Here is a 10,904-nt window from a genome sequence, read left to right as displayed (position 1 = left end):
GATATATTTTTAGAATTCTAAATAATATAGTTAGCAGAATTGTGAGATAAATTTTTAAAATATAGCAGTCATTTTTCTTTATTATAATTTGATATCATATATTAGCGTTGTTTAATAATGTTTTATGGCTAACATTCTTTCGTGCTATTATCCGCTTTAAAGAAGAATATTAGGTACAATCGACAAATAACCAGGCAGAAAATATTGCAGCATTACAACTAGAATAATAGCGGCTTTTTTGTAGCATGTTTTCCCTCTTTCGAAAGTTGGTGGCACGATTTTGAGATTGAATAAGAGTGGCAAAGTCTTCAATTGGCTGCAATGAATTCTCCTTTTCCAGACAGATTCAAGACTATATACTCTAAAGTAAGCAAAGTAATATATCAGTTTTCCTCTTATCTAAAAGTTGATTTCCTGAAACATATATCTGATCATCTAATCTATGCTTAAAGGTATCGTGGAATGTTGACGAAGACCAAGAAGGTAATCAATATGAAACATTCCGGCGAAACTTTTTAAATATCATCTTGTCTTCAGATTATGCCATTCCACATAAAACTTCCAAATGTAAAATGCTGAAGTATGCCTCCCCATAGTCCAGACCTGCTTCTTTGTGATTTCCAAATCATTAATGAGCAAAGCATTGTATGGACAATGGTTTGAATGGAGTGCATGGAAGATTGTTTATGGAGTGCATGTAAGATTGTTTCTAACACTAACCAAAAGATTGTTTTGAGGGTGGTATTCCACATTTACTGTCAGAATTAGATAAATGACTAAACAGTTGTTGGCATTGCTTTTGAGCTTCTTAAATAATTGATGTGAAATACTCTCTGTTTTGGCATTTAGTACCTAAATATCCTAACAGATTTTAGATTCAATTTTTTAAAATACTAATTCTGCCATCGAAATTGAACACTAACGTTGTCTTTTTAAAAAAAATTTAAACTCTATTTCTTGAAGAGATCTAAATATCGGATTAAAGGTACCGCAATGATTTTCAATCCATGTCAGTTCTCCATCTAATAGCAAACTGGTTCTTTTCGACAAATTATCATTGAATGAATAATAAGATTTCTTCGAAAATGCTTTTGATTTTACAGGTGCAATAATTCACCCACCATCTTCCATACTCAAAACGTGCTTCTGCTCTCGGCTAAAATGGCCTACAGTAAAATTTAAAAATCCGGAGACGCTCTTACATCTGCTGGAAATGGAGGGAAATTATGCTTTTATTGTAGAACAGTTCCCTTTCTAGGTGAATAAGAATCAAAGCTCGTTTCTCTGATGGATTTGAGCCAATTTCTTCGAAGCGGTAAAGGGAAGAATTAAAAATTTTCATTCTATTAGGAGAGAAATTAGATTTAGGTATTCTGTCGAGTTTCTACGTTTCCTTCAACGCAAATTAGCATTTATCAAACGATTAAGACTTCGTCATTCTTCACTCCTTATATTTTTTGTTTATTTTATCCAAATAATGGCTGGCTCAATTTAAACTGCTCTACTAATGGAAAACTTTCATTTATTTTCTCTCTTGCGATTGTTCTTCGCAACCTCCTTGGATTGCTCTTTCCAAAATTTTTCTCGTATTCTATAATAATGCCTGCCTCCCTCCCTTCCTGGACCATGGGAAGCGATGTGAATATCGTAAGTGCTCAGAATTTTATTTTTAGAGTTTCATCTATGAGAATTATGTGATTTGTAGATAGTAAAGAAAAATCGATTCTTGTGTGTTAATTGAATGGCATTGGTGAATAATAGTAACGAAATAGTGATCTTTGTTGCGAATCTTTCATTTTTACTGAATTTATGGTGATTAATCACTGGTATGTGGTTAATACATAAAACTGTACAGGTATTTTGTACACATCCTGTACAAAAATTGTACAGAGAGCTACATTTTAAATCTTAAGATCGTCTACCAAATTACACAGTTAATGCATTTGCACGCTCGGGAAGGTGCATCAAGGTATTCAAGGTACTCAAGACGGTAAGGTACTCAAAGGACTGACAGACGGTCAGTCCTTTGACGGATTCAAAATTTGATGCAGATCTAAATTTAGGACTAGAACCTGTATATAAAATTTCATTGTTTAGCGCCTTATACTTTATGGCTATCCTGTTTGTTTATATTTGGGCAGCATGACATACCGATTTTTTTCTAAATGAATTTCGTGACGCATTTAAAAGAACTCTACAGATTTAATTTTTATATACAAAAATTATTCTGTTTAGCTCAAAGTGGTTTTGAGTGATCGTTTTTATGTTCAGACTGACAGATATAATAACAAAAGTGTGTTTTCTGTCTGAAACAAGAGTTTGGTTCGAATGAGAGGTTTGAATTCATCAAAATCTCGAGTTCGAATTTTTTGACGATTGCAGTATTTTCTCATTAGTATAATTCTTATACTAAAAAAATAAAAAGCATTTTTTTAATATAATTTTATTTTTATTCAAATGTAAATCTGCAATAATGATATAAAAAGGTTTATGAAAAAAAGAAAAAGGAGAAAGCAAAAATATGATAAAGAAGAAGCAAAACTGGAGAAAAATTAATATGAAATCTACGATTGCGACTTCAAGTTATCATGTGAGAACATTATTATTTTTAAGTAATTATTTGTATTAATTTAAGTCATTAACCAGTTTAAACCGGTTTGAAACAATCACAAGACTTTTCTACCGGTCTCTCTCTCTCTCTCTCTCTCTCTCTCTCTATATATATATATATATATATATATATATATATATATATATATATATATATATATATATATATATATAATATGTATATATGCTGATAATTCTTTTAAAATTTCATTTTCAATTTTTCTAGCAAGCAAACAAAGTTTTGGAGCTCGACCAATTTTGAGATGAAATAACAGCTATGATGTCATAGTTCTACGTCAACCTTTTAAAAACGCATCTACTGTCTAAGAAGCATATGTAATAATAAAGCAATACTGGTAAAAGCAGGCAAACCTTTTAAAAAGGCACCTGCTTTCAAAGAAGCATACATAATAATAATGAAATACTGGTAAAAGCAAGTAAATATATATGCGATTAAAAGATGATGATGAAAATTGCCATCTATGCTTTATTCATTAACTACGCGATTTCGAGCTTCAATATTCATTTCCCATGCGATTTCGAGCTTCAAAACCCCCCTAACCAAAACAATATCATGTTCTCACATGATAAAAAAGGATTTGTTTGAAGGACAGTTGTTTTCCTAGTAATGCAAAATCTTCTGAAAATCTTTTCTAGCTGTTTTGTTTTCAAATTGAAGTAAGAGTTTTTTTATGCATCAGTTTATTATAGATAAGCTTCTGGTGTACATATAGAAGCATTCTAAAAATTTTAAATTTTCTCATGATATCAATTTAATAGTCATTCGAATTTTCCCTGAATTTAAAATAATGAAGATTCTTTATTATGTGTTTGAGTTCTTTAAAATATAATTTAAAATTATATAATCGAAATGTTGAGTGGCGCATTCTATTAAGTTACAATCACTTGAAAAACTACACTACTTAGCGAATGACGAAATGCATTATATAATAGAATACCATTGATAATATTTTTCTCAAGTATCATGACTTGTCTCAAACAATGTTTCTACCCTGAACCCATATCGTGCAGTATATTTGTTAAAAATATTACTAAAATATTGCTAGAAAAGAGATATATCTAGCTGTATATAGTCTTTTTAATTTTCCTTTGTATGATCAAATATTGTGCAATACAATATTTGAAATCACTACCACTATCTGCACATCAAAATAGATTCCTTATTTCTGGAATTTAGGAGTTATAACAGAATACAATGAACACATAGTACAAGCAGGAAGACACACACATGTATAGCTATATTTAACAAAAAACTATATAAAATATTATGATTATTTATAGAAAAAAACGCGTCACAATCATATATTAGGCACAAGGGTAGTAAGCTTTATTGAAAAACCTTACTCTATTTTTTGTAATGATTATTCACTTCGGTTTCAAAAACAAAATACATATATTATACGATTTAAAAAAAATGTAAATTATTCATTAAAATGCGTTAGATGGGCTCTATTGAAGATAGTCATATTTGATCACAATCATATTATAAGAGAGGCAGTAACTTAGAGGGATAGGACATAAATATCCTACTGTTACAAATAACTGGGATCATTTGCTCCCTGTGGTATTCGACGTAAAGAAACAAAAAGTATTGTACAAACATTTATTTTTTAGAATTGCTTATGTTGAATGCCTTTAAATTATATCATATGTGATAAAGTGCAAAGTATAGTATGCAAAGTAATTATATCAAGTGTGATAAAGTGCAAAGTATAGTATGCAAAGTAATTATATCATGTGTGATAAAGTGCAAAGTATAGTATGCAAAGTAATTATATCATGTGTGATCAAGTGCAAAGTATAGTATGCAAAGTAATTATATTATGTGTGATAAAGTGCAAAGTATAGTATGCAAAGTAATTATATTATGTGTGATAAAGTGCAAAGTATAGTATGCAAAGTAATTATATTATGTGTGATAAAGTGCAAAGTATAGTATGCAAAATAGAATTTAGCATCTGCACATATAGTTTTGGCTTTTCTCCCCATAGCTTCTATCGAGCTAAGAACAAATGACGAATATTCAATGTGTTTTAAAATTGGTAAAATCCATAGGTGTTTATTTTCTACTTCGTGGAACATATGTATCCCTTTGGTAATAATTAATTTCGGTTCTATGCATATAGAGCATAACACAATTTTTGTTTAGAAAAGCAGATTAAGGAAAGTAAAATGATGACAAACATGAATTCTCTTGGATTACCTTTATGGAGAAGCTTTAATAACCGAGTTTTAAAAGTCGTCAATATGATTAACTGCACAAAACTAATTATAAACTAGTGGTTTCACCAGTTCATTTCCGTAATAAAGAAGTACCTGCCACTTTAAAGGAAATTAGTTTTGCTGTCTAGAGAATACGACAAAGACTCCTTTTCAAGTAATTTAGGAAGAAGACAATTTGTCAAGAAACTTGTCAACCAGGTGAACACGCGGAGGATCCTATTGCCGCCTTGAATCCATGAAATGAATGGATGAGTAGACAACTATAAAAATATTAGTGTAAGTTGATCTTAAATGAATGTTCTGTTAAATCTGAGTATTGCTATATCTAAATTAATCGATGTTCCACTTTTTAACTAAATCAGTATTTCACTGTTATATATATAATAGTAAACTTGTTTTTTTCAACAAATTATCAATAAATGAATAATAAGATTTCTTCGAAATATATAGAACAGTATTCGATATAATATCACGAATTCGACTATATAAAACAGTATTCGAATATAAACAGTAATTCGAAATATATATTATCCTATATATATAAAACAGAGAATGAGAAGTCTGCAAAATGTTATACGCTAATGATTTATATACTTTATTTATTGCTCCGTTTCGGATAGAATAAGTTTTTGGACAATGTGCATTAAAAACATGTTAAATAAAACCAAATAATAAAAGAAGGAATGGAATGATATTTTTTCTTTTTATTTTAAATCTTTATTAAAAATAATAAATTATTACTTATAATAATAAAAAATAAAAAAATATATAAAGGTTATAAATAATAATAATATATAAAATATATAAATAATAATAATTAATATATAAATTTTATAAATAATAATAAATTATTATTATTAATAATAAATAATAATCTATTATAAAAAATTAATATTAAAACTATTTATAACAGCTAATAATTATTTCAATTCACATATTTCAAATTCGTAAGATATTCTTAATCGCATTTGCTGTCAAATATTGATGACATTTCAAGCAGGAAGAAATGCAAAAATTCTCTTATTGCAAAACCCGATTTTTCATAATACAAGTTCATATAATTTCTGATTGTCCAAGAAAATATTTTCGTAGAAATATCCTAAAAATATATCATATTACATATAATTTTTTTCTTCTTTCAACTGGTTGATAGACAGGTATGAAATTAAAAGATTAAAACCGTCATTTTTTTAATTAACTCAAAAAATTACATATTTCATGAATTGAATCAATTCATAAAGTATTTCATTTCATCGAATAATAAAATCTTCTTGAAATTAGAGACTCTTTTTTTTTTGTTCAGGATCTGACCACTCAGTAGAATTATAAGAACAAAATATACTAAAGAGTTTCCCCGAATTGTTTAGTTTTGTATAAACGTGATCATAATTAAATGCAACACCTGAATGTAATTTTTAAACCTCATGTAGGTTATTTTTTGAATAATTAATGAATTAATAATGAACGACATATTGAACTCTTAATTTATAAGTGTATTTAAATTTCAGCACGGTTTATATCATATTTTAAGTCTCAGCTTTAATGCATGATATTTTCATTCTAATTCACTGAAATATAAAAAATTCCATGAGTAACCAGAAAGACTACATAAAGAAAACAATCTACCAACTTTAATTAAATGTGGTTATTAAAAGATTACAATCCAGAAATATAATCAGTATTTTTATTCTAAGATTTTTTTACATTAAAAAAAGTTTCTTATAGACTTCTCTATCCATTTAAGTCCTTTCTAGAATAAACGAAAATGTTTTGTTTTCATAATTCAACTTTTGACAGTTTTCATTACAGTAAGACTCTTTAAAAAATATTTTGACTTTTTGCGTGAAAATTCTGAAGAAGATAGTATATTTGAAATTATTTTTACTTCCAAAATTAGATTTAAACTTTTTTTCTTATGACAATTAATCCTTTGATATAATATTAATTAGTATTTGATGAGAAATCTTAAATTTAATTAAAAGCTGGGTGTTTCCTGAAATAACAACTTTCTGTTCATTTTGAAGCAAAGAAAATACGAAAGTGAATTTTTTTGAAATCATTTGCTCTTTTTAATGAAATATTGATATTAAAACAAACACACATTTCTTATTAATTTTTCATTAAAATAACTCAGAAATATCTTTCAAAATGAAAATGTGTGATGGTACAGAAAAACAAGAAATTTCATTTCAACTAATAATGGATTCTAGTGGAAGACTCTAAATCTATATTAGCTATATTAAATCTTTATTAACTTCGTCAGTGCTAAAATACTGGAAAATTGGCATTGTAAAATGTAAAAAGAAAAATTGAAATTACAAGTTTATTTTAATTTTCTATAAATGTTGAAAGATGACCTTTTTATAATGGTTTCATTTCATAACATATTTCTATTAAATTTAACCTTCTAGAAATAAATTATTTAAAAACTCTTCCAATTAAATTATCAAACAATAAAGCAAAAAAAAAAAAAAAAAAAAAATCCGCATGTTTTTAAGAGAGATTCGTTTATGATCTTGATGTTAATATCAAAGTCCATAATTTTTTATCTACTTTTATTGTTATTTAACTTCAGTTTATAGAGCTATATCCGTCTTGGATGAACAAGTGTTTCGATGGACATATTAATTACGTTTCATTTAAACAAACTGCTTTGTGTTAAACTTGTTGTATATGATTTTCTTAAAAAACTCTTCAGGAAAATCATTATGAATTGTTATCAATAATATTTCACTTATTCATTAATGGAGTGAAATTCAAGTAATCGCAATGCCATTAGGAGTGTAACTGTCAATACAAACTCTCTTTTAATTGTTTTTTAACTTTCGCAATATAATAAATTCATTTTTTTTCTGATAAGTAAGAAAATCGCGTTTAAATAATCGATAAAACACTGAAAAAATTTGAATTTCACAATAACAATGAAATGTAATGTGGAATGAAAATCATGCAATAAAATTTATAAATAGTGCAAATTAAAAAAAAACATTGCATGGCAACTAAATTGGTGTTATGAAAAAGACAATGTTCTAAATTTTAAAACTAGTTATAAATTAGTAATTGTTCTATAATACGTTCGAACTTTTCTTTGGATTAAAACTTCAATATATTGTTTAATATGTAATAAATTAACATCTCAATTAAAATTTCAAGAAGTCATTCTGAGGTTCAAACTCTTACCTCCCAAAGTATAGGGCGATTATGATTAATGTGCAAATGTTTGAAAGACTCAAGAGGAAAAGTATTTGGAGTATGTTGAAGAAACCTGACATTTGTTTTATTTAGAGCATGGGGAAATTATTTATACTATAAAAGAAAATAGTTCAATTTTGTTTTAGATAGGTGGTGCTTTTTATTGACCTTACTTAGTACTGTGGATTTATTGCATGTTTTTCTTTGTTGAAAGATATGAAATGAATTATTTCAATATTTTGCTCAATATCTGAGCTTTCAAATCCAATCAAACGCTACAGAGGCAAGGCAGCGTAATCCACAGAAGCACCTAATGTTTCCTGGTGAATTTCTAAGATTTGCCAAGTAATGTCATTTTTTAAATCAACAACATTGGACATCGGTCCTTTTCTCAAATATTTAAGACAACGATATTCTTTCAAAGCCGCAGTACTGTTACTATTGTTTTGGTAAAAACATTTTACTGACAGAACACGTTTTATCTTGACAAAGTCATGGCTGTACTTCGAAGACACATTACTTTTATCAGCAAAATGTTTTTAAAATGGAAATGGTAGGCATTTTGACATAGAAAAAAGCAAAAAAAAAAAAAAAAAAATGTTTTAATAATTTACAACGCCTGCCTATAAAAAAAATGAACTAATATTTTTTATTGTATAATTCATTTCCCGATGCTCCAAATAAAACAAATCCAAATTTGTCTAACATACTCAGAATAGTTTTTCTTCTGTAGTCTTTCAAACTCTTGCACTTTAATAATAAACACTTTTTTCATCTGTGCCTAATTCTGCAATTCATGATCTTTTTTGTATCGCAACAACATGCACAATAATCCACACACACGCCTTTTTTAATGTAAATTTTGCATATTCCATTATTTAATCTTGAAATTTTCATAACTTACATAGTTAACAATATTTATATATTTGAATGTAATCATTTTCTAAACACAATTCATTCAGATAATGCTTTTAGGAAGTGGCAAATGTAATGAAGTCTTTCCGGCTACGACTTAGTTTATTTCATAAAATCTTTCAATTTAGAAATTCTGAATTAAATAGGGAACGGTGTCAGGCAAATTTGTCCAAGCCCTTAGAAATGAGTACTCAATAACTGCAATCTGTATCTTATTATCTCCTAATGAATCGCAATTACTTCCTGGAAACATAGTTGCGTACTATACAAATTTCAGAGTAGTTTTCGACGTATTTAGTAATGGATGGAGTCTTGGTAATTAGTGGAATATATTTGATGCAATTCTTACATTAAAATAAAGTTCATTTTGCGATTTTAAATATGTACTGGATGAATAAGCATTTGTGTAGACATATAAAAGGATACAATTTTTATGTATCCTGAATAAAAGTTGTTTGTAAATTCTGTTAGAATAAATCTAAGAGAGTAAGAAACATTAAATTTCAATAAACACATATTTTAACTTTTAGATTTTTTTTAAACGTATAATGAGTACGCATTTATTATAATTGTGTTGTATGCTCTGATTGCAATTTTTTTTCTGTTGTAATATATGCGTATCGTGGAAATTTTAAATACGAAATTCAAAATAAATAATTAATGTAAAATTAAAATTATTAATCATAATTAAAAATCGCATAACTACTAATGTATTAATAATTCTAACTTCCATAGCAATAAAAGTTAAAATTTTAAACTATTTTCTCGAAAATGGCCAGAAAATTTTTACAGCAAATTTTAGGAAAATGAATAAACATTTCACATGAGCTTTTAATTGTTTGAAAGGTTAATTGCATTTGTTAAATCAATTTCTTTAAATGATATATTTTTATTTAGATTTTTCTAACATTACTCCTTTATTAATATACTTTGGTCATTGCGGTTTCATATTCATATTCGTTCATTTCACATTTATTTGTTTAAAATATCATAAATTTATTAAATATCTGCGAGTTTTCTTTAATTCATTTTTAGAATCATTCATGTTCATGTTAATAACATGCCCTGAAATGTTCAGGTGTATTCGTTTCCCTGTGCCAATAAGCACATAGAGGGGCCAAAAAATTATTCTTAATGTTTTTATTGAATTGGCTTATATTGGCAATTTTTCCCCATTCAGTTTTATAGTACAAATTATTATATTCTTTTTTGTAATTGTTCTGATAATACTGATGTTTTTATACATTTTTTTATTCTTTTAATGGTTAATATCTTCAAATTTTAAACTTACAACTAATTGATGAATTTCTTTATCCGTTATGTATATTGGTCTGTGAATAACTAATATTTTTTGTGATTTTTTAATGCATTTTTTCTCTTGTGAATATTTGGTAACTTATTGTCACTTGTATTTTTCCTTCTCATGAGATGCTCTCAAGAGCCTTTTCTGTTGGGTGTATTCTGAAACAATTCTTCAACTCGATCAAAGAAAATCTGTTGGATTCACTTCAATTTTATCTCATTTTTGTAGATTCTAAAATGAATTAATAGGTTTTGAAATATTTTGAAAGGGTAAAAACAGAATAAAAACTGAATCGGAAACTCTTGAAATGTTTTTTGAAATATTCGGGAGTTAGAAAATATTCCGTTCCAAAATATTTTAAGCCATAATGGAGATCTTTATGTCAAATCAAAATTTCTACAGAATGAAATTAGAACTATGAAAAACTCATATTTAAACTCATTATTTATAAATAATAATAATTCAAATGAAACTAATTATTTATAAATAACCCTGGTTAAAGATAATTTTGCTGAGATTAAATGAAAGAATGAATGTGGAATTCAGCTACTATTAACAATTTAATATCTTTATTTTTTAAAAGTAAAATTAAATTATTTTTAGAGCTTTTTATTATTTTTGTTAGGTGTCTTTATTGATA

General features: G+C 27.0%; 1 long non-coding RNA gene across 1 annotated transcript in view; it reads left to right on the top strand.

The window, feature by feature from the left end:
* The first annotated feature begins 278 nt into the window (after nucleotides 1-278).
* The window catches only part of LOC129967388 (uncharacterized), a 157,493-nt gene continuing 146,867 nt past the window's right edge, over nucleotides 279-10,904 (top strand). The window contains exon 1 of the long non-coding RNA XR_008784365.1: nucleotides 279-366. This is a non-coding gene — a long non-coding RNA (uncharacterized LOC129967388). The remainder of the gene's footprint in view (nucleotides 367-10,904) is intronic.

Source organism: Argiope bruennichi, chromosome 1 (genome assembly GCF_947563725.1).
Source record: "Argiope bruennichi chromosome 1, qqArgBrue1.1, whole genome shotgun sequence".
NCBI lineage: Eukaryota > Metazoa > Arthropoda > Arachnida > Araneae > Araneidae > Argiope > Argiope bruennichi.
The sequence above is the reverse complement of the archived record's forward strand: the minus strand, read 5'-3'. Positions and strand labels throughout refer to the sequence as shown.